Source organism: Dromaius novaehollandiae, chromosome 22 (assembly GCF_036370855.1).
Source record: "Dromaius novaehollandiae isolate bDroNov1 chromosome 22, bDroNov1.hap1, whole genome shotgun sequence".
Lineage (NCBI taxonomy): Eukaryota > Metazoa > Chordata > Aves > Casuariiformes > Dromaiidae > Dromaius > Dromaius novaehollandiae.
The window spans coordinates 8,567,631-8,588,331 of NC_088119.1; the positions used below are offsets into that span (position 1 = coordinate 8,567,631).

Consider the following 20,701-nt stretch of genomic DNA (forward strand, 5'->3'; position numbering starts at 1 on the left):
TGGGGGACATTCACCCTGGGGACGTGCTGCGGGTGCAACTCCATCGCCAGCTGGCCCGGGTGAGATGCTGCTTTCCGCGTCCAGCTGCCGCGGGCCGGCATCGGCATCGGCATCCCCCATTTGGGGCACCTGGGACCTCACAGCCCATCCTGGGCCTCTCTCCCGAGCACAGAAACTGCTTTTTTGGGGACAGGCGTGTGCGGGAAGGCGAGAGCGAGGACGACCCCGCATCCTTCGCGCTCGGCGCGCGGGGCCGGCCCGGGCCGCGGGACATGCCGGGGCTTGCTGGCTCGGGGAAGGATTTGCCAAGCGTGTGAAGAGCCGGCAGGAAGGGCTCGAGCTCGCAGCTGACTGCACATTCAGCGCTCGTTCGCGAGCACTTTGCATTGCTGATGACAGAAGATTGCTTTGTTGCCCAGGCTGTGGGGATTGAGTGACGGAAAGCTGCGGCACTCGCTCTAATTGGCAAAGAGGAATCCTCGGCAGAGGGGGGGCCGAGCCCTCCCCCTGCACCTACCTTCCCTGCCGAAAATAGACCAGCGATTTAATCGTCGCCCCTCCTCGGATTTATATTCACCGGAAAGTGCTTTCAGCGAAGCCACGCATTAGACTGAGCTCGCGCCTCGGTTCGTGGCGGTGGGGGATGCGCTCCGGTGAGCCGAGGGCGCTTGCAAGAAACCACTGTGGTCCCCTGGCACAGCCCTGCAAGCAGGTGAACAGAAGAAGGGGGAGAAAAAAAAGTCACTGTGAAATTTTACTGATGGAGAAGGCACTTTTCAACAAATCTGTGGAGGGGAAAATATATATTCTGTTGACATTTCCCATATTTGGCAAAGACCCAAGCCTTTCACCGAAACCCCAAACACACACACGCACTTGCAGAAAGTCTCTAAATGCTTTAACTAAAAGCAGCAATCCAAAATATCCCTCTCTTTTTGGTGGTTGAGAGCCTGAAAAAAATTATTTCAGGAATTTTTAACAGGGAAAAGAGCAATAAAACAGAAAAGCTTCAACATCTCTTGAATAATGGGTGTTTTCCGACCCATCCCCGTAACTAGCCCCTTGCTGGGGAAGGTGCTGAAGATGGTGGCATCGCCCTGATGGGCCCGGAGATCTCCAGCCGGTCCCCTGGTTCGGGGAAGGAGTTGGGGGAGAAGCTCCCTGGGTTGGATCCGGCGTGTTCTCTATATCCCAGCTCCGTATTTTAGCACTGATGACTGATGCCTTGTTACCAGCCCCAGCGATTTTGGGCGCATTCAGGACTGGCTCCGTTCTCCTCCTCTGCAGTCAATGATGAGTTTCAGGGAGAGCAGATTTAGGTCAGACCTTGGGAAAAAAATAAAAAAACCATCTTGGATTCCTCAGTTTACCCACAGGACAAGTAAGAGCAGGGCAGCTCTCGGCGCCCAGCTCGGGGTACGAGGCTGCGCTTCCCGTGCAAGCGTTAGAGACAAGGTCTCCTCCTCCCCGCCGTGACTGCGAGGGACCTGGGCAGGCTCAGGGCTGTGTGGTCACTTGCTGGCCCCAGCTGGGACGTGTGGGTTCGGAGAGACATTAAGAGCATTATAATCAGTGACCCCACATTCTTGCTAATTAACAGAGAGAAAATTAGTGGTAAAGGAAATTGTTCATCTTATATTGCTGTTTCCAGTTTGCTCCTTTTGGGCTTGGTTTTTTTTTTTTTGTTCTCTGCATGTACCATGTAAGAAGAATTATTTAAACCTCCAGGGACAAATTCCCAGGCTCGACTCAAGCAAAATTCTCAGTGCAAGTTTTTTGCCTGAACAGAGGAGTCAGGGTCTGGCCCAGAGGAAGAAAAGCAGAGATGGGGCCAAGGCTCTGGTTTAAAGCAGGCTGAGCCCAAGGTGCTCGCTCCTGGAGCGGCGCGGTGTCAAGCGATGCTGACGTTGGCCGAGTCTCCCCTCTCAAAGGAGGGGTCGAGTCCTGCCACACCATGCACATTTCCACAGAGAGCTTCAAGGGACGGAGACACGGGTTGCAAAGTGACCTGATGGCACCGTGAGCATCGTTTGGGACTCTCCCGGCCCGTGCCAGCCCGTGATGGCTGATGCCAACACGGCCGTGCCAGCCACCTCACCAGCTGCAGGATCAGGGCTTCGTGGCCGTCCCTTGCCGCGGAGCCGGAGGCAGAGCCACCCGCCCCGGGCCCAGAGACACCGCTGCCGAGCCGGGGAACCGCTGCCGAGCCAGTCGGGGCGGCATCGCCTCCCCAGCGCGCTCGCAGGAGGTCATTAGCGGAGCTGGCAATCCCCGCAGCACGCGCCGGGTATTTACATCTCTGGGGAAGCTGAACTCAAGAGACAGAGAGAAAAAAATGGTGGCGGTAAATGTATAATTAAAGTCCTATTAGGAGGCGCCGGGGAGTCTCTCAGGGAGGACGAGATCGCTGCCTCCCTGGCCGGCTCTCGGCAGCTCCGGAGGAGCAAGGTCTCCCCGGGCAGGGCTGGGAGGGCCGGGGCGGCTCACCCAGGGGGTCCTGCCCTGGCCCAGTCTCCCCAGTGCTGGGGCCTCCTCTCCCAGGGCCAGGCTCCAGGGTGTGGGGACTGGCTTGGCCCCTGGCAGCCTTTCCTGACTTCAGGAACGCTCGGAAAAGGAGTCCGTCCCGTTGCTGCTTCCCCTTGCAGCTGAATATTTGCCATGCAGACAGCTCCAGCGGAAGGATTGGGGCCGGGTGCTCCCTGCACGTGAAACCCTTGGATGGATCCTGCAGGGTTGGAGCAAGGGGCTACCAAGCTCTGAGAAGCAGGATGTCCAGCCCAGGCTTGGCAGGGCAATGCATGGCTGGAGCTATTCAGCCAGGCAAGGCTATTGGAGACTATGGCAAGGAGGACTCTCATCTTTCCATTTTAATAGCCATGAAGAGGGAGTCGCTATTGCCTGGTCTCCTGCATTAGCACTTTCGCGGTCTGTTGTGGACCCAAGGTTTCACCACCTCCTGCGCCCTGGCTGCTTGCTTTCCATCTCTTGGCCCTTTCCGTGTGTCAGGTCCCCCTCTCACTGCCACGTCCAGGTCTTCCTCAGATCTCCCCCATCCCTCCCTACCCAAATGGCCCGCCATGCTCCCCAGCACGCTGCTTTTCAGGCTGCCTTTGCAAGAGCAGCGTACGCCCGTCCCCTCGCAGGCTCCGTGCCACATCGCCTGACTTTGACCCAGCTCAGCAACTCACTCGCGTTGGGGGATTATTTTTCATCTCCTTGGAAGCGTCCCCATTACAGAGCTGACGTGTGAACCTCCCCTGCCATTAGCTCTTCCGGCACTGCCCGAAACTTCCACCTTCACCCAGGGCTCTCCCTGGCTGCCCCTATTCAGGGGAAAAGCAAGCAGGTTGCGGCAGGGTTTGACAGTAAATCACACCATTTCCTCACCGCCTGCCAGATTCCAGCGGCCCAGGAGAATAGCCGGGCTGCATCGCCCTCCTTTGCAGGTGGCGTTTCCATTCAAAGCCGCCCGTCTCGCCTGCCTCTGCTCTTTACGGCTCCCATATTAGTTGTGGTTCACCGGGCACTGAATGGGGACTGGAATTCCTTAATCCACCTGTGACCCGCGCTGGAGCTTTCCCAGCCCGAGCCCTGTAACTCAATCCGATGCAGCACAAAGCCGGGAAGGCATCGCCCGTGTTAACCATCACTTCAAGCCTCACCTCCTCCGGGTCCCAGGAGGGTGGGCGGCACCGAGGGCACCGCTCCCTTTGAATGCCGCCCGACAGCGATTTGCTGGCACCGGGTTCGGTCGATCCTTTGTTTTGTCCTCGGTTTGGAAAATTCCACCTTGTCACAGCCGAGCTTTCCAGGAGCCCCGTTTCGGCCCGCTCGCAGCCCAGAACGTGCCTGCGGCTCTGAGTCCAGCTGCCGTCTCGCCTTGAGCTGAGCACTGAGCAGGAAAAGTGACTGAGGCAGATTCTGGAAGTGGCTTTTCTACAGGAAAATGTTGATTCATTGGAAATAATGATTTTTGCCAGGAACATATTTACTAGTTTTGACCCGGATAGAATTTCTGGTCAAAATGTGGCAGAGATACATATGCATCCATCCCATAATAACCAGCAGCTAGGACATACATGGAGGAAAAGGGATCCCTGTGGCTTCCTGATGCTTCTTGCACTAGTGGGAGCTGCAGGGTCCCGCTGGAGCCTGCCCCGATTTTCACAGCTTATCCCAAAGCATTTGGGAGGGTTAACGGAGCAGAGCGAGGAGGAGGTGGAGCAGGCAGCAGCAGCCGCTTCGCAGAGGGACTACGCTTCGCATGAGGTCTTCGGCCCTTGCTGGATGTGGTTGCTCTCATGCCTGGCTTGACCCTCATCCCGCAGCACAAATATGTGGAGCAGATGCACAGCCAGGGCCTGAAACCTGCAGAGGCGGCGGTTCAGCAGATGGCTGCCGCGAGGCGCCGGGAGCAGCGCCTGCACGCGTTGGGGTGGGGAAGCAGCGAGTCACGCCAGCGTGAGCGCGGAGCTGACTTCACATCCGCGTCGGCCTGGAAAATGCCACGCCACCAGCTCCTCCGGCAGCTCGGCCAGCGCTCGAGCTCCTCACCGCTCGCCCACGCCGCTGCCGAGTACTTTCCATGAGTTCAGGGGCCAAGCGTCAGAGAGGAAGAGAGGGGATGCGGGACCTGGGGCACTTGGCCGTGGAGCACGGAGATGAAGAACCAGATGCAGATGGTGCTCAGAGCCCCTGGAAATAAAAAAAAATTAGCTACTTTCAAGGTATTTCGGCTGGATTTGCCCCTCACTTTGAGATCTGCAGAAAATGAGCCTGGAAACAACTGAAGGTTCAAGCCTCAAACTCCTCTCAGAGTCACAGCAAGCCTGAATTATTCATATCCAAAGATTTTCCTTGAGCAATGTTTTTTGTGTAAAAATACATCCATGCTTTCTGCAAACATGACGCCGGCCCTTCTTGACCTTTCTGGTCACTGGTCCTTCCTGTACGGTCTCGCCATTGCACCACTGGAGAGCCTCGCTGTTGGGAAACATGGAGAACAGTCGCAATTTTTAAAAGCTCGGGCAGGTGATCACCATTAAGGGCTGTGGGTTTCTGCTTAAAGACCTCTTTATGCCACTGGCCCTGGAGGAGGAGGACTCAGAGCACAGGAGGGTCTGGCCTGTAACAAGGGTGGAAGGAAGCTTTTCAGACAACCTCTAGCATGGTTTGGGTGCTTTTTCCCCTCATGTTATTTTTGGGTGCATTTTTGTCATAAGATAATGCTGGAGAGGATCAGCCCCTCCATGGGAGAGGGCAGAGGGACGGGCGAGGGTGGGGAGGCTCAGGTGGCATCCCTGGGCACGGGGCAGCCTTGCTGATGTGTCACCAGTTCCCAGTGCGGAGAGCAGGGAAACAAGGTTGAGCTTAGTGCTGCAGCTTGAGTTCAGACTCCCGTTGTTCAGCTCGTACGCCCCGTCCCCGTCCCCCTCCCCTCCGCGGCTGTCGGTACGTCAGTGAGGCAGCTGAGCCCCTGGAGCCGGGCACAGCTACGCGTGTGCCTCTGCGCGCGGACCAGGACGTGTCTCTGGCACACGCGTGTGTTCGTGCGCCCAGGCGCCTGGCTGCGTTTCAGGGCCACGGCTGTGTACTCCCTCTCACCTCGATGTTTCCCAGCAGTCTCTCCCGGCTGCCTGGCTGAGGACGGAGAGGCACGTCCAAGTTCGCAGGCAAAAGCCGGGTCCCCTTGCCAGCCGGCTGCCACTCGCGGGCCTCGCACCCGCAGGAGGCCGGGGCTGGCTGGCTGAGCTCAGCCCCAGCTGCGGCGATGTGAAGACAAGGTCAGAGGCAAGTGCCCACTTTCCATTAACTCCGACTTTCCGCCTCTGCATCCCCCCGCATCATCCCCATGAGTAATAGGGAGCGGCTGTTCCCGTCTGGGCCAACGGGAGACGGGGCCACCCACGGCCACCCTTGGCCCAGGAAGGCAGCTGGCAGGCGGCGAGGAGGAGGAGGGTGGTGAGGAAGGAGGCTCTGGGCTTTCCTGTTCCTCTTGGCTCCCCGGCCTTGGTTGGGGTCCCGCGCTGACATCCCTGGGAGCCGGCCAGCTCTGTTAGTCACGCAGGGAGGTGGGGAGGCCGGAAAGACCTGCAGCCCCACTGCCAGGGTGGTGGAGAGGGCAGAGCAGGCAGGACTTCTTGGCTGGGTGCCATCGCTCTCCTCTGCAAAGGAGCTGTGAGGAAGCACTGGAGACCACAGGACCAGAGACGAGCATCGGTGGCCATCCTCGGGCCACCAGTACCAAAATCCTACCAGCACCAGGCAGCGCTGCCCTGTCCTGGGCCAAGGAGCATCCCATGTACACCGGATCCTGCCCAGCCTTTTGGGACTGTCCCCTTGCGAGGGTGACAAGCAGGGACCAAAAGTCTTAGCGTGTCGACGCTGCACGCTCTGCCAGGACAGCGGCTGCCTGTTTTCCTCCGGGAAAGTGGTTTTGCTCCCGCCAGCAGAGCCCAGCATGGGAATCCCCTCGGTGGGGCTGGCGAGGTGGTTCCTGCCCTCGGCTCCTGTTCCCCCGAGGGCCGTCGGGGCCCCTCAGCTGCATCTGGTCCTTCCCCTCGGCCCAGCTCCCACCTTTCCCACAGCGCTGGTGGCTCCTCTGCTGTCGCCGGCTCAGCATATGGCATCCCACCCTCGGGGCCCCTCTCGGTGGCTCCGACTGCAGGACGCATGAGGCGAAGGTTTGTGGCCGGAAGAACGTGGGGGATTTTGTGACGGAGGCTGGTTTCCAAACGTGTGCTTTTCAGAGCTCAAAGGGCTGTGGGTGGGGACTGCGGAGGGACAAAAGCCCTAGAAAGAGGAAGAAAAATAATACTGAACACCTGGAGGAATAGCACTGGAGACCAGAGGACATCAAGAGCAAGGGATGGTCCATCCCCTCCTGACCCCACAACCTCATGGAGACAGACACGGCGATGCCTCTTGCTCCCTCACACACTCCTTCCTCCGCTGTTTATTACTCTATCTGTTGCATTACTACAAGCTCCGAGTCAGGACTCTCGTAAATCTTTCGCTGGGCTCCCGGCACATCCCTTTTCTGTTCGGGGCCGTTCCTCCAAACCACGCTCTAGTTTTACTTCCTTGTGCGCTGTGGCCTGAATGTGATGGCTAATTAATTAGCATTGCCATTCTGCCTGCCTGGCAGCCTTCGCAAACCATGCCACCACGCATGGTGGCATCCTCTTCCTCCTCTTCCTCGTTTTATGGAGGAAGGACAACCAAGCACTATCACGTGGGGAAACCGAGGCACGCAACGGCGCAGTCCCTTGCTCGAGGTCAGGCACAGCCCGACGGGAGGCAGCAACATCTGCGCCTGCAGAACAGACTCGGATGGGTTTTCACAGCTGGCTTTTGCACATGAATGGGTCTAATCGCCTTCACATAACAGGGCTCGACTACAGCTCTGATATAACGCAGGTGGCGATGGGAACCTGAGGGAGCTGGGAAAGCACAGGGTGTTTTGAGCTGTTACACACTGCTGCTCATTCCTGGGCTGCACGGTTCAGACCCAGCTTGACTCAGCCATGCCTAAAAGCCCTCCCCAGCAGCTAGATCAGCGCCCCAAGCTGTGGTCTGCGACAAACACAGCAAAGATGCCAAGTCGCAGAAACCGTAACGAGTGCTGGATGGTCTCTGCCAGCCACCGAGGGACCAAACGCACCACACAGACCAAACTGTCCTCTCCTCTCAGGACGCATCTCTCAAGGTCAAATTCAGCCACATTTACAAGAGACAGTTTGGGAATTACCTGAGAAATTCTGCAGATAAACAGAGGGCTTCTGTCTCCAGGGATGGCGATACAAGTCTATGCAAATATACGTGTGTGTATGTATGTGTGCATGTACACTGTCACTCCTCTGCCAAGTGGTGCGGTATTTCCTGACTCTGCAGTCAATTTTCTGTTGAAGAAATCAATGAGCTGGAATTGAAGTGCTTTTAAGGTAACTCGTTTTCTTTACACCTGCTATTGAGTCTCGACCACGAGGCAAAGATTTTGCCCTCCAGGCAAGCCACTGCGTTTGCCTTTTCCCCCCAGCCTCTCAGTGCCAGGGCAGCGGCCAGGCCCTCCGGGGCCGGTGGCAGCGGGAGCATTGCAGCGGCCGCCGGCCCCCAGCCCGCTCGCATCCTCGGGAGAGGAGCCCAGACTACAGGTAACGTTGCCATCTAGTGGCTTCCCCACCCCGAGCCCAGGGAAGCCACTTTCGGGATGATTTGGGAAGTGGCTGGGGGTGGGAAGCGACACAGGCGTACTGGTACCCGAGCGATGCCCCGGTGACGCCCCAGCAGCCCCCCAGAGAGACCCGGCGGTACCCACGCCCCGGACGCGGGGAGCAGCAGAGGCTCTGCTCATCTGAGGATGCAATGAGCAATTTTCAGCCTTTCCCTTCAGGCAGCAGCATCCTGCCCCTTACCCAGCGGCTCAGCCCCTGCCCACCCCAGCTTTGCCCTGGCTGGGACGTGGCGGTGGGGCCAGTGTCTGCGCAGCCAGCACCGGGGCTCGGGGGGGCCAGTGGCAGCTCTGCCAGGCAGCTACAACTCTTTAAAGCAGCTAAGGCCTGTGAACTAGCCGGGCAGAGGAGCGGGGAGCCCTGAGCTTGTACACACCGTCAAAGGAGCCTGCCTCCAGCCTAAGGGCAGAAGGCGGAGGCTTCGCACTAACCTGGCAACACCTCAGCTCCTGGAGCTGTCAGGGCTTGGTCACGGCAGTGACATCGCAGCCGCCTATGGATGGTACCTGACGGGTGAGATTCCTGCCGAAGCATCTTTCTTGACAGAGCTTAAGATCAAAGGCGAACCGGACTGAGTACGTGTGCACCTCGTCTCCGCACCAGGCTGCGGCTGAACTCAGCTCAGGACGGCCCCGCAGCTCCCCGGCCGGGAAGAGAGAGTGGCAGCACGCACAGAGGTGGAAATACAGGCATAATGTCCGCCACGACAAGCTTCTCGCTTTTGGTAAATACAGAAAAGTTTTCCCACTCTCCATGGCTCCATTTGGAGGCGAGAAGCTACAAGTAGCTCTGGAGGGGAAACCAGCTCCTTTAACTGTTTGTCAGTGCCTTGTTTGCTTTTCTCTTTGCCTAAAAATGCAACAAACCATTCCAGAGAGAGGAGTAACACGCTGGTCACCAAAGTCCCTCTGTCCCACACAGCAAATGCCTGCCTGAAAACAGTGCCTTACACAGCCCTTTTCACCTGCAGGGTTACAGGATCCTTCTCCCCATTTTACTGGCAGGGAATAAAGGTGCAGAGACCCACCTGAGCCATCACCCCGGCCCGGCTGGCACGAGTACTGCCCTCCGCTGCCAGTGCTTCCCCATCAGCTACTCCCACGCCAGCGGCACCCGCTGCTCTGCTCATCTCCCAGTGCCACCTGCCTCCCACAACTTTGAGAGGAGAAACAGGGCTTGTTTGGTGTGCAGAGCATGGTGATGTTCTTGCTTCGCATTTGGAGCTTGCACGTTTCTGTAAACAAACCCCAGGTAATGGAGAGAAGGAGGAATTCTTAACACAAGTCAGTAACCGTCAATCTGTCTGCAAAGGAAAGCCCCAGCCCCAAAGTCCCCATCCGACAGGAACAGGGTCATCTCCAGGGATCAGGAAGCCTCATGCCCTGCATCCAGCATCACACAGCTGGGTCCGCAAATTATGGGCATAGGGGTTTTAAGCTTGGCTTCCAGAGAAAAAGCTCATGTCTTCACTCCACATCTGTCGGCCTGTTCCCTCACAGCAGCTTGCAGGCTTGCTAGCCAGCCTCAGCCACAGCTGAGGGAGACATCTCGACAGCATACAGTTCCTACAGCTTTTGCACAAATGCCTTTTCTTCCCAGGGGAATTCACACTCTGCCACGTCAGTACCATGATCCAGTTCACCCTAAAGAGTCACACCGATGGATCCTTGCCCAGGGCAGGAGCGTAAACCCAATATTACCTCAGAAAATTCTTACAAGGAGAGAGAACCACTCCAGGATTAGATGCGGGGTTCCTCCGGTTCCTCCCTTGAAACAAGGCTTCTTGCCACAGCTGCAAAGGGAGGAAACCCTAAAGGAAGCAGTTCTGGGATTACCTGCCCCGTCATCTTCTATGCTGTAGTTTACGCACTCAAGCATGAAGATCTTATCTGTGTCCAACTACTTTATCTTTTTTATGACTATTTTAAAACACTTGCTCTTCTTGCTACCTCAATAACTCTCTAAAAGCTTTTTCAGTCCTGCTAAGTTGTTAGCAGCAACAATATCTTGTGGCAATGAGTTTCACAGATTAACTGCACACCGTTTTCACGTTACTTCGTTCTGGTTGAAGATGCTGAGATGGGCCTTTCCTTTTGCCTTTCAGGGGCCAGTTTTTTGGCTGTACTGGCATAAGGCCTACAGTGAAGGAATTTTCCAGTTGCCCTTCTATCTTTGTGCATCTCACACATGCACAGAGCCTGTGCCCGCATTCCTCACAACATAGTCAGCTTGTTTGGCTGATGTCTGATCTGTCTTGGTTTCTCTCCTGCTCTGGAAAACACACCCACAGGAAGGCAGCCACCTCCCCTTTCCCCCCGTCATCTCCCTATTTCCCCATGGTGCACGCAGGGGGACGCAGCACTCGACGCCTTGCTTGATTGTGGAAGAGGACACAGAGGCAGGGTGTTCACCCGTGCGTGCCCGGGATCTTTACCTTGCCAAAGGAGAGAGGAAGGGTAGCGCAGAGGATTTGAATTGGGAGCTGAAAATTAGCTAGGGATTAAAAACATCCTGCGAGGCCTTCCAGCAGCCATCGCTATCGTTTCATCTGCTGTAATCCTCTCCTGCCTGCATCCTGCAGGAACTCTCATGGTCATTCCCCATGGTGCCTGGGCATCCTCATGGGGATATCGCAGGCAGCTCAGAGACTGTGCTGATCCAAAGCCCCCATCTCCATGAGGATCTGCCCCAGGATGGCTCCATTACTGAGGTCCTGGGGCCTGAAGAGCTCTTAGCGTGAAGGTGCCACACGTTCCTCAGGCTTCGCGAGATGATTGCCCCAGGTCCAGCCTGGCTCCCCACCACATCAGGCATGCGTGAAAATAGCCAGTTCTGCCTCATCTCTGGTAACTGCTAAGACTGGTCCTTGTGCTGCCAAGGGCTTTTCCCTCCTCAGACAGCCCTGAGCCAGTGGAAATCATCACATCTGCTAAACCTCACATCTACGGCCTCTCCCTTTCACACTGATTACTGCATTCTTTGCTATCTGGGGCCTCAGTGCTTTCTTTCACCTAGTGAAGAAGCAGCATAGGTCAGTGCCAGGCATTAGATAACCAGGAGGGCACTGGGGCCTCGTGTGTAGGCTGCTGGACGGGGCTGCGGGGAGTGTGCTGCAATCTCAGCTCTGCTCTGTTGTATTTACTTCCCCTCCCAGCTTTTTGCAAGCTCCTTGGGGCAGTGCCTATTTCTCAATACGGAGCCCTGCTCTCTCCTGGGGCTTCTTTCTGCAGCTGTGAACTAATGTTTTTGCTGCAGATGATGCCGGAGATTAAAAATTCTGGGCTACAATCCCACCCAAACCAAGATCCTACTGCTAATCTCCACGAGCATTTCTGCACGTGCACAGTCGATCTCTAGAGGAACCCTAGCTAAATCTCACACCGTGGGTGAAGTCAAGCTTTCTCCACCTTGCAGCATCATCTCTGCTATCACAGAAAGCTACAGAAAAGGCCACCGGCTATATAAAGGAAGGCAGTGCAACCCAAGCCAGCCGGATCAGACCTCTCTGGTCTCTGCCAGAGGTCAGTTCAATTCCAGCCCATTCCCAAGCAGCAGCTGAATTTAATGAACAGATCCCTGCTTCCATCCGCTCTCAGTTTTGGCTCCCAATTCTCATTCTTTAAGGGTATAAACACAGCCCATGTGAATCTCTGGCAACGCAGGGCTGTCACCAGCAGATGGGCAACTCCCAAATGTCATCTCTGGGTGCCGACGCACTCTGCAGAGGCTTCGCTCCTCTCTAAATGCTGCTTTAAACCTTCTCACAGTGGCCAGCAAACCTCTGGAGCTGACAACTCCAGTTCTGGGGGTGGATGGGGACAGACACCAATCATGCAACCCGTGTTATTGTCTTATGGTTTCTTTTGGCTTCCTAGGAGGTATCCACTCTTCTCATTTTCTACCAGACTACAAAGAGGCAGAAATCATTTTCTGTTGCTTGCACAGCACCTAGCACAGCAGGACCCTGGTTTGTACCAGAGACTTCTAGCTGCTACAGCAATTCGAATAAATCAAGGATATTCATTAACTATTTTCAGTGGCATCCTCCACTATGTTTGTATGGCATCTACAGCCAACCTTGGTTGTGGCTAGGAACCCAAAGAAATAAAAATGGAAGTGGCACATCCATAAAGGCTGACAGCCAAGCTAGTTTTGCTGCAAGATAACCAGAAGAGCACCCGTCTGAGACAAACAACTGTGACACGGTCACGCTTTTCACGCAGGCCCGGGTGTGATTAATCCCTGAAGCCTGCCAGGGAAGCGCGCAGCTAAGCAAATGCAGCCTTTGATGTGCAGCTTGGGGACTGATGAAACCGAAGCACATTTACTGCAGCGTAGCTCTAGGGTGGCCGGAGAGGAGGGGGGAGGGATGGGGGGTGGAAGGGAGGAGTAGTGGGCAGATAGTCAACCTGTCTATTCAGCATGTTATACAACTCACCCCATCGGACTCGGAGCAATGCCTAAGGTACATAATAACAATAATAAAAAAAAGATGCTACCAAAATTTAATTAAAAAAAGAAAAAGACCAGCAAGAAGAAAGGAATGTCCCAGGAAACTTCTCCTTGCCCAAGGGAGGTAGCATGGCCTTGCTGGTGGCAAACCAGCCTAGGGATTTAGGATCTATTCCAGGGAGGGCTGCTAGTCCCCTGTGTGGTCTTGGTCAAGTTTCCTTACTCTGTCCCTCTGCTTTGGTGAGGTATCTCTGGCTGGACTCGAGCCTGCAGCAAGTCCTGCTGGAAGGGTGCCCTCTCCAAAGGGCTTTTGTCCGTATGGACCTGAGGCTCAAGGCAGACGAACAAACGCTGGTGCACAGAGCTGTCGCACTGAGGAGCCTTGTCAAAAATGCAGCCTTGTTTGCATCTCCACTGGACAGAGGAAAGATAGAGAAGAGGTGGAGCTGAAGAGGAATTCAGGAGGTCACCTTGCCCAGCATGCAGCCAGAGGCAGGAGCAGCTCCACCTGTGTCATTCCTGACAGGTGTTTTCCTAAATCATCTCCAGTCACCAGTGATGGAGACTCTCCAGTCTCACCACAAAATATTTCACCAGTGCTCCTGCTCTGAGGAGACCCTGTGGGATCAGGAGTTCCCCACTGAAGTCAAATGAAGGGCTCTGACTTTTCTACACCCAGTTCCTCAAGGGAGAAAGGTGAGGTGTGGAAACCCTTCCTGAAGCATCACAGATCCAGACATTTTTTCCACCCTCACTGGCTTATGTTTGATGGGCAAGACTCAGGAAACGGAGGTCAAACCCCCATTGCTGAATCCAGCCTGAGGCCCTCATCCAAGCCTCCATCTCAAATCCCTCTGCTGGGACCAATTCAAATGCTTCTGGATTCAGTAAAGTTCAAATGCAAGTTTTGAACCCAAGCGCAGAGGGTGACTTGACCTCAGGATTTCCTTTAACTTAACCTCATGGAAGAAACTGTGGCAAATTGATGATCAACATTTAGCAAAGATTAAACAGGGAAAGTAGACTGTACCTGTACTTTGTAGGAAGCCAATGTTAAATCCAGGCCCAGCTCTGTGGTTTTGGTTCTTCTCTGAATCTGCCCTTGAACTCTCTAGATGACTGAATTTTTCTGGTGTGATGCGCTTGAATTTTCAAAACAAATAGAAAAGCGTTAGAATGTGAAGATCCAAATTTCCCCCCACATACACAGAAAACATGTACTGGCCCTTCATGAGACTAGCCCTAAACTAAAACCAGAGGCACAATGTTTGCTTGATGGAATAAAAGGTTGTGGTTGACTGTCTCAGGGCTACATTTCATCTCTCATGGCAACAACAACACAAGGTTCTTAGTTTGCCTCTTCCCAGCCTAAAGCTCCTTTCTCATGCTCCAGTCGCCAGCAGGGATAATGGCAGAGAAGGATCCTCCAAGGTCTTTGGAGACAAAAGGAGGATCTGACCTGAGCTGGAGAGTTTTTCTGTTGGCAAAAGTGCTTATTTAATTGTGCTTTTATTTAATTACGCTTGCCTGTCACAACAACACGACTGGATGTGTCAAACTTTTCTGAGCAGGGCCGTTTCTTGAAGGAAACAATAGTCTCAAAGGAATAGAAGTGATCCCAGGAAGGTGTAGGCAAAGTTCAATTCGTATAGGAAAAAAAAAGGTTCCCTGATATAAACAGTTTGATGAAAGCATTTTCACATTTTTCCTGTTCCCCCAAATGAAATGTTTCCATGTAGTTCCCTCCACCAAGCCACACACACACACACACAGTTTTCCGACCAGCTCTGCCCATGCCCTTTGCTTCATGCCGTCCAATACCCTCTAGTAAAAAGTTTTATAAGATTGACAAAAATCTCCCTGAAAATGCAGGCTTGCGTGAGAGTGCGGTGGAGGATATGCCCTCCACAGCGTGAGAGTGCGGTGGAGGATATGCCCTCCACAGCAATGTTATTCCATCTTCCCACCCACCTCTGACCCTCTGTGGGCTCCCAAATTATCCATTGCACAAGGCAACTCCATCCGAGTCTCCCAAAGCATCCCAGGATTGTTCCTATCCCACTAGAGCACTGCACAACCATGACTCAGTTCTCCATAAGACAAAATCAACTCTTCCCTTTTGGGGGGAGGCTTATTAGCGGGAAGGGCACAAGCTGCTTCAAGAAGGTAAATTCACTCACCCCCACCAACACTCACAGCCCCTGCCTATTTCCAGAACAGAGCCTCTGTGGTTCTACAAAGACTAGATGTCCTCTTAATTTCAAACGTTCTTCAAGTTTTCTTCCAGGACCAACAGGAAACGTGCTGAAACACCGTGAGAAAGCTTGTTCTTGTGGTTATGTCTGGCCCTAACCAGAAACAGAAGCGCCAGGAGGTGGGATGAGAGTGCTTGAAACCTCTCCAACTTCCCGTTACAAACGCTGAAGGTCTGCATGCTTCAGATGAACTTTTGGATGCTCCTAGTGAGCTTTTGATGTCTGCCCTTCCCTACTTGCAAGGCGCCGAGAACAGCAAAGCATCAGCAAGTGAAAGAGTCTAGAACAGCATTCCCCAAGGAGATCGTGGAAGACCCTTGTCCCTGACGTGTTGCAGAACCTGCCAGTCCCCAGAAACAGCTGTGGCTGTTTGGCTCAGCCTCTGCTGCTAGCTCTGATGGCCCCAACTTGATTCCCTGCATACTAGCCCAAGACACAATCTGTTGGAAGTGCTCCTAGGATTGCTGCATCGTGTCTCAACCTGAGCATCTGCAGCAGCTACACGTCTGAGGGAATCTCGTCACATTCCTGTAGGAATAATATTCAGATATCGCTCATCTTTCCACTTCTAGGATCTAGAATATCTCCTCTTCTTAGACTCAGTCCCCCAAGAGATTCAGTCAAGAGTTTAACTCTTGATCAGATAAGAGGAAGAAAACCCACATACAGAAGGGAACCCCAGAAAGAATGGTCTGAACAGATGTTGGAGAGCATCTCTGACACTTTCAGTCATCTTATCCAACCCTCTGCACCAGCATCATAAGATGCTGCAAGAGCTGCATGGCAAGGTGGGAGCAGAGGACTCATGGGTGGCTCCAAAAGCCAGAGCCATACAGGTATTTCGTCACCTCACTCTTATGTAACCACCAAGGCCAGATTTCATGCCAGATAATTCAAAGCGCCATCAGCTCCCTCTATGGGTTGTGGAAAGAAGGTGGCCTCCACCAAACAGGGTGGTTCAGCGCATAAGTGCAATGAATCACATTTTGGAATGGCTGCTCTCTGCTCTGGTGGCCCTCCTCTTTCCTTTGGCACCTCCAACACTCAGAGCTGGTAGGATGGGCCCTGGCTCCAAACCCTGTAGGGCTCCGGAGACTAAGGAAGGTCAGCACCTTTGTGGATTTAACCCCAAAAACCTCAAGTAATGATGCTGTCCCTAGAGCAAAAGGACTATCAACGCTCTTGGAACTTCTCATTCAAAACAATGCGTCACTGCCGGAGCAAGAGAAGGACCAGCTCTAAGTGACTCGTCACCTGCCCGACACCCCTGGGCAAAGGTGGGGTGGCTCTCAGTGGTCCGTCCCTCAGCTTCCTGTTTGCTCTGCCCACAGCGAACTCCCTGGGCACCTGGAATGGCCGGCAGAGGCCTTTCCTGTGCACCAGGGTGTCTTATTTGATTAGGAATAGGTTACCTGGATACGACGCTTCATCAAAGAGAATCCTGTGTTGATGGCATCCTGCAGATGTTTGGATAATTGCAGGTTCCTATTAGCTGGAGCCAGTTCAACCCCTGCCTTGCCTCTGCTGGAAATTGTTATGCTGGAGAGAACTACATGCAAAATGCAGGGGGAAGAGCAGCGAGCTTCTCTGAGCTTCCACCAAAAAGGTGCTGTCATAGGACTATTGTAAATAAGTGGCCCCAAAAACCGCTTTTACTCCTTCTGTCCAAGCAGTTACCCAGCTGAGAGAATTACTCCACACACAGACATAAAGATGTTCGGTGCTGTCCTGGCATATCTCAGGCAACAGGGCAGAGAACAATATTATCCAGCTGATGGAGCTGACTTGGAGCCAGGAGATCTGGGTCTGTCCATGGCTTTCCCACTGATTTGCTGCACAGCCCTGGCCAAATCATCCCCTCACTGCTTGGATTGTTTCTAGCCCCTAAATCTTGCAGGTCTCCTGTTTGTATTGCACCTTGCAGAACAGGACTGCTAGGTATTACTGCGATATGCTCAGCATTTTAGCCTATTGGCTCTAATTCACCAGTCATGAGCTCTCTTGGGTGACCCCTCCTCCTCCCGAATATTACTGGACAAGTTACAAGAAAAGAAAGTGAAATTAATCAGACTTCACAACTTGGAACAGCTCATACTGCCTCTTCTAATTTTACTCTTTCCCAGGCCAAACCTACCCCGCCGAAGCACTTATTTAATTACTGTATTTTCTATAATCATCTGCTAGCAGCCCATAAATGCAAGTAAGACACCAGGCTCCAGTTAGCAGTCACCAGGGAATTATAATGTGCTTGGAAAAAAAAAAATCACTTAAGACCAGGATGGCTGGCACCCTTGAGACAGCAGCTATTATCTAATTTTCACCTCTTTGGTAATAACCTCAACCTTTTCTACGAATGCAGAGAAAGCCCTAATACTCGAGGTGTGAGACACTAACAGCTTGATTTGGCTCTTATTTACACCAGTATAAATGAGAAGCAACTCCCCTGAAGGCCACGCAGACAAATAACATGGGGCCAGAAGCAGCTCAAGTATTTGGCACCGTTGTCTCTCCGATGATGCCCTGCGTGGTGCTGGGAACTGCACCTTTAAGCGGCAGAGCCAAGGGAATAGGACGTTCTTTTAGGCAGGGACAGGTTTACCAGCTGACAACAGGAGCGAGCCCTACTTGGGGAGCCACTGCTGGAAGTGGCCCTTTGCAGCACCTGGGGATCAGCGCAATCCCAGAATGTCACACCCTCCCTATAACTCATCAGGAGGGCGGAGGTAGGAGCAGAAAGAGTTGAGCAATAACCGGCTGTATAATTTTGGGAAGAGTTTCAGGATTTTGAAACTTCCAACTCTTTCAGAAAGGAAAAAACCCAAAAACGATGCAGACGTTTCCTACAATCCAATCCTGAGCAAACAGAAAAGAACAAATCCCTCCCTCCCAATCCCATCCAGAAACCCAGCTACTCCGGGGCTGTCAGAATATTTTGTTTCAAAAAATCTGTCCAGAGTTGATGCCTGTTTCCTTCTACACTATAACATTTTATTTTCTGGAATTATTTCTTCTCAAAGATCTCATGGTTTTGAAAAATATTTCATTTTCAGCTGCAGGATGTTCTTAAACACCTAGATTTGGCTAAATCCTATTGATTTTCCATGAGTTTTGGGGTAACTCCTGGAATAAGTCTTTCTTCCTGGAGAGAGAAGCTGTCCAGGCATATACCTTCGGCCAGAAAGAGGCTGAGCATTTCAGATTGGGTTAGGTAGTAACTGCCTGCAGCAAAAGACCATGAATCGCCAGTGTCGTGCAGTAGTGGGGAGGGAAAAATAGAATATAGTCCTAGGATCACTGCACTCAACATTTCCTGCAGAAATAGGGAAATATTCCCACAGTATGACTTTGAGGGATCTCATCTGGAATACAGCATATTATTTTAATCATCCATGATCAAGAAATCAGGGGTGGAGAACAACTACTAGGGCAATTAGGGCAATAGAGAGCCCTTCCTACAAGGAAGAGGCTAAAAGACCTTGGCTTTCACAGAGATGAAAGGGAATGGTCCTGTTCTGTCTAGAGAGGCACAATGCAACTATCCAGCAGGTGGAAAAGCAAAATGAAGGACAACATCCTACAAGGACAAGTTTGTATAAGTTGGACATTAACAAATTTAGGCTAGAAAGTAGCAGGTTCCTTATCAGTCAACTTAGCTTTTAATGTACATGAGAAATGTGAAGGGTGGTGTTTGTTTCCTCTGACTTCAGAAGTTCACAGTAAGGATGTCTGCATCGGAGAGCAGAGCACCTGGGGCTGTCTGCAGTCCACGGAGAGAACGGGCTCCGGTAATTCGTCCAGCCTAATGCAGACGCCTTGCTTAGGAAGAGCTGAAATCCTGATCTCTCTCAGCTGACTACAGAGGCAGAGTGACTTGCTGAGACACAGAGTGAGAGATGTCCAAATGGAGGAAGGTGAATGCAGGCCTGATACCACACAGCAGGCAAGTAGGAGCAGGAAAGAAAAGCCAGATGCACACAATTTCTGTCCTATGCCTTTTTCCACTGAATCCAAATGTCAAGCAGACAGAAAGGTGGTGAGGATGTAACAGGAAAACAACAGCTGCCAACAGATGAAAAATAATCTGGTGGGGAAAGGTGGTAGGTTACATCACCCTCTCTTGCTAGCAGAGTTTCTCTGTACCATCTCCCTTTCTCGGTGCATATCCCTCATGCTGGCGCCTCCCTCCAAGTCTCCAGGTGAAGATGCTACATACACACAAGGCACAACTGGAAAACAGTTTAACCTCCACCACGCCCAACTGCACATAGCTGAGATGTCCCCGGCAGTCACCCTTGGCCCAGACCTAGCATCGCTTTAGAGAAAAAAGGCCAGCAGGATAGACCATGTCAGAACACAGCCCAGCAGAGCTAGCGAGAACCAGGAGGGATGCTATTAACTTTTTCAGCAGACAGAGGAAGGGCTTGGAATTGTAACGACAAGAAACCCTGTGGCATTAGTGCTGTCATTAGTTTGGTAGACATGTCTTCTCCCTAGCTGAAGAACTGGAAAGATTGCAGACACCTTAGAGACTGGGGAAACTTTCTTCCAACTTCTTGCAAGAGGACTGAAAAAGGTCCCAAAACCTCGTGGAGGCTGTTGGGGCACCATGCCATGGTGCCTACTGCCAGGATGATGAACCAACCCTCACCTCCCTGTTCTGAGTCTATGGTGACCAGCTGTCCCCAGAGAAGTGCCACATTGCACACAAGCAGGTGTCACCAAGCCGCTTCATCCTGTGCAGAACGAGTTTACAGTCCTCCTGATGCAATCCCCAGTGAGTGATCAGTCCTCGGTAGCATTCCTGGGCATGGAGTCACAGGTTGCTCTTGCCAGGCCGCTGGAAGAGGGCACTTGGCGTGGGTGAGCGTGTGTATGCTGGGGAGTGTAGTCTTGCGTATTTGTATGCAAGCAGAAGGCAGTGACTGCTCCCGTGTGAGGGAGGGTGTGTGCGTGTGCTTCACATACACCTACAGTGTGATGTGTAACATCCTCTTAGGAGAAAGGCACCAGTTAAGGAAGCTTTGGGCTAGCTTAGGAAAAGGGTGCCTGGTCCAGCTCTGCCCCAGAATTCTTGGGTGATCCTGGACATGTTTGTGCTGCCAGACACACGGCACCTAACCGATGGAGCGGGATGGGAACACATACTCACTGGCACATTTCTCCAAAGCCCTCTCTACAGTCAAGTATAGGAAATCAGAGAAAACTCCCATTTCATGAGCTTAGCAGAAGCCAACAAGATTTTGAAAAAGTGGGAGACATTCCTGATTTCAAAACCAAACATTGATGGGTACATAAGAATCTGAGCTCAATCCCAAATTCACCCTGAAGCATCATTCCCACTGATGTTACTGAAGTTGTACCCCCAGGACAAAGAGCAGAATCCAATCCATCAGCTGGCTTGCTGATTTAATGTCTTAATCTTACTGATTTGTTTTGTTAATAACAGTGCACTTTGTCCATCTACAAAGGGATCACAAAGCCCCCTGCAAGTTTGTTGAGAGACTGAACAAAGTCACTAACTGGGATGAGTCAGAAAACTTGCTACTACTTGAAGCCATCACATGAATTTTATGCCCATGCGCTTGCCACCATTTCATTCTGTATGACCACAGGATCTCAAAATTTTAAGGGAGTTTGGTTCCCACTGAGGTTTTAAAAAAGCTGCTGCAATTTGAGGGAGTTCAGTGCATCAGGTGCACATTGGAAAACATGATGGGAGTTGCCAGGACCCAAGCACTTTGGAAAACCTGGTCCCTCCTTGAA

General features: G+C 52.7%; 1 long non-coding RNA gene across 2 annotated transcripts in view; it reads right to left on the reverse strand.

The window, feature by feature from the left end:
- The window catches only part of LOC135330600 (uncharacterized), a 41,433-nt gene that overhangs the window by 2,522 nt on the left and 18,210 nt on the right, over positions 1 to 20,701 (reverse strand). Inside the window, exons 2-4 of one of the 2 annotated variants that reach the window (XR_010392561.1) lie at positions 13,714 to 13,825; positions 3,663 to 6,792; positions 518 to 1,326 (exon numbers count right to left, since the gene is read on the reverse strand). This is a non-coding gene — a long non-coding RNA (uncharacterized LOC135330600). Of the gene's footprint in view, positions 1 to 517; positions 1,327 to 2,781; positions 6,793 to 13,713; positions 13,826 to 20,701 lie in introns of those variants that run through there. The other variant, XR_010392560.1, reaches the window with a different exon arrangement.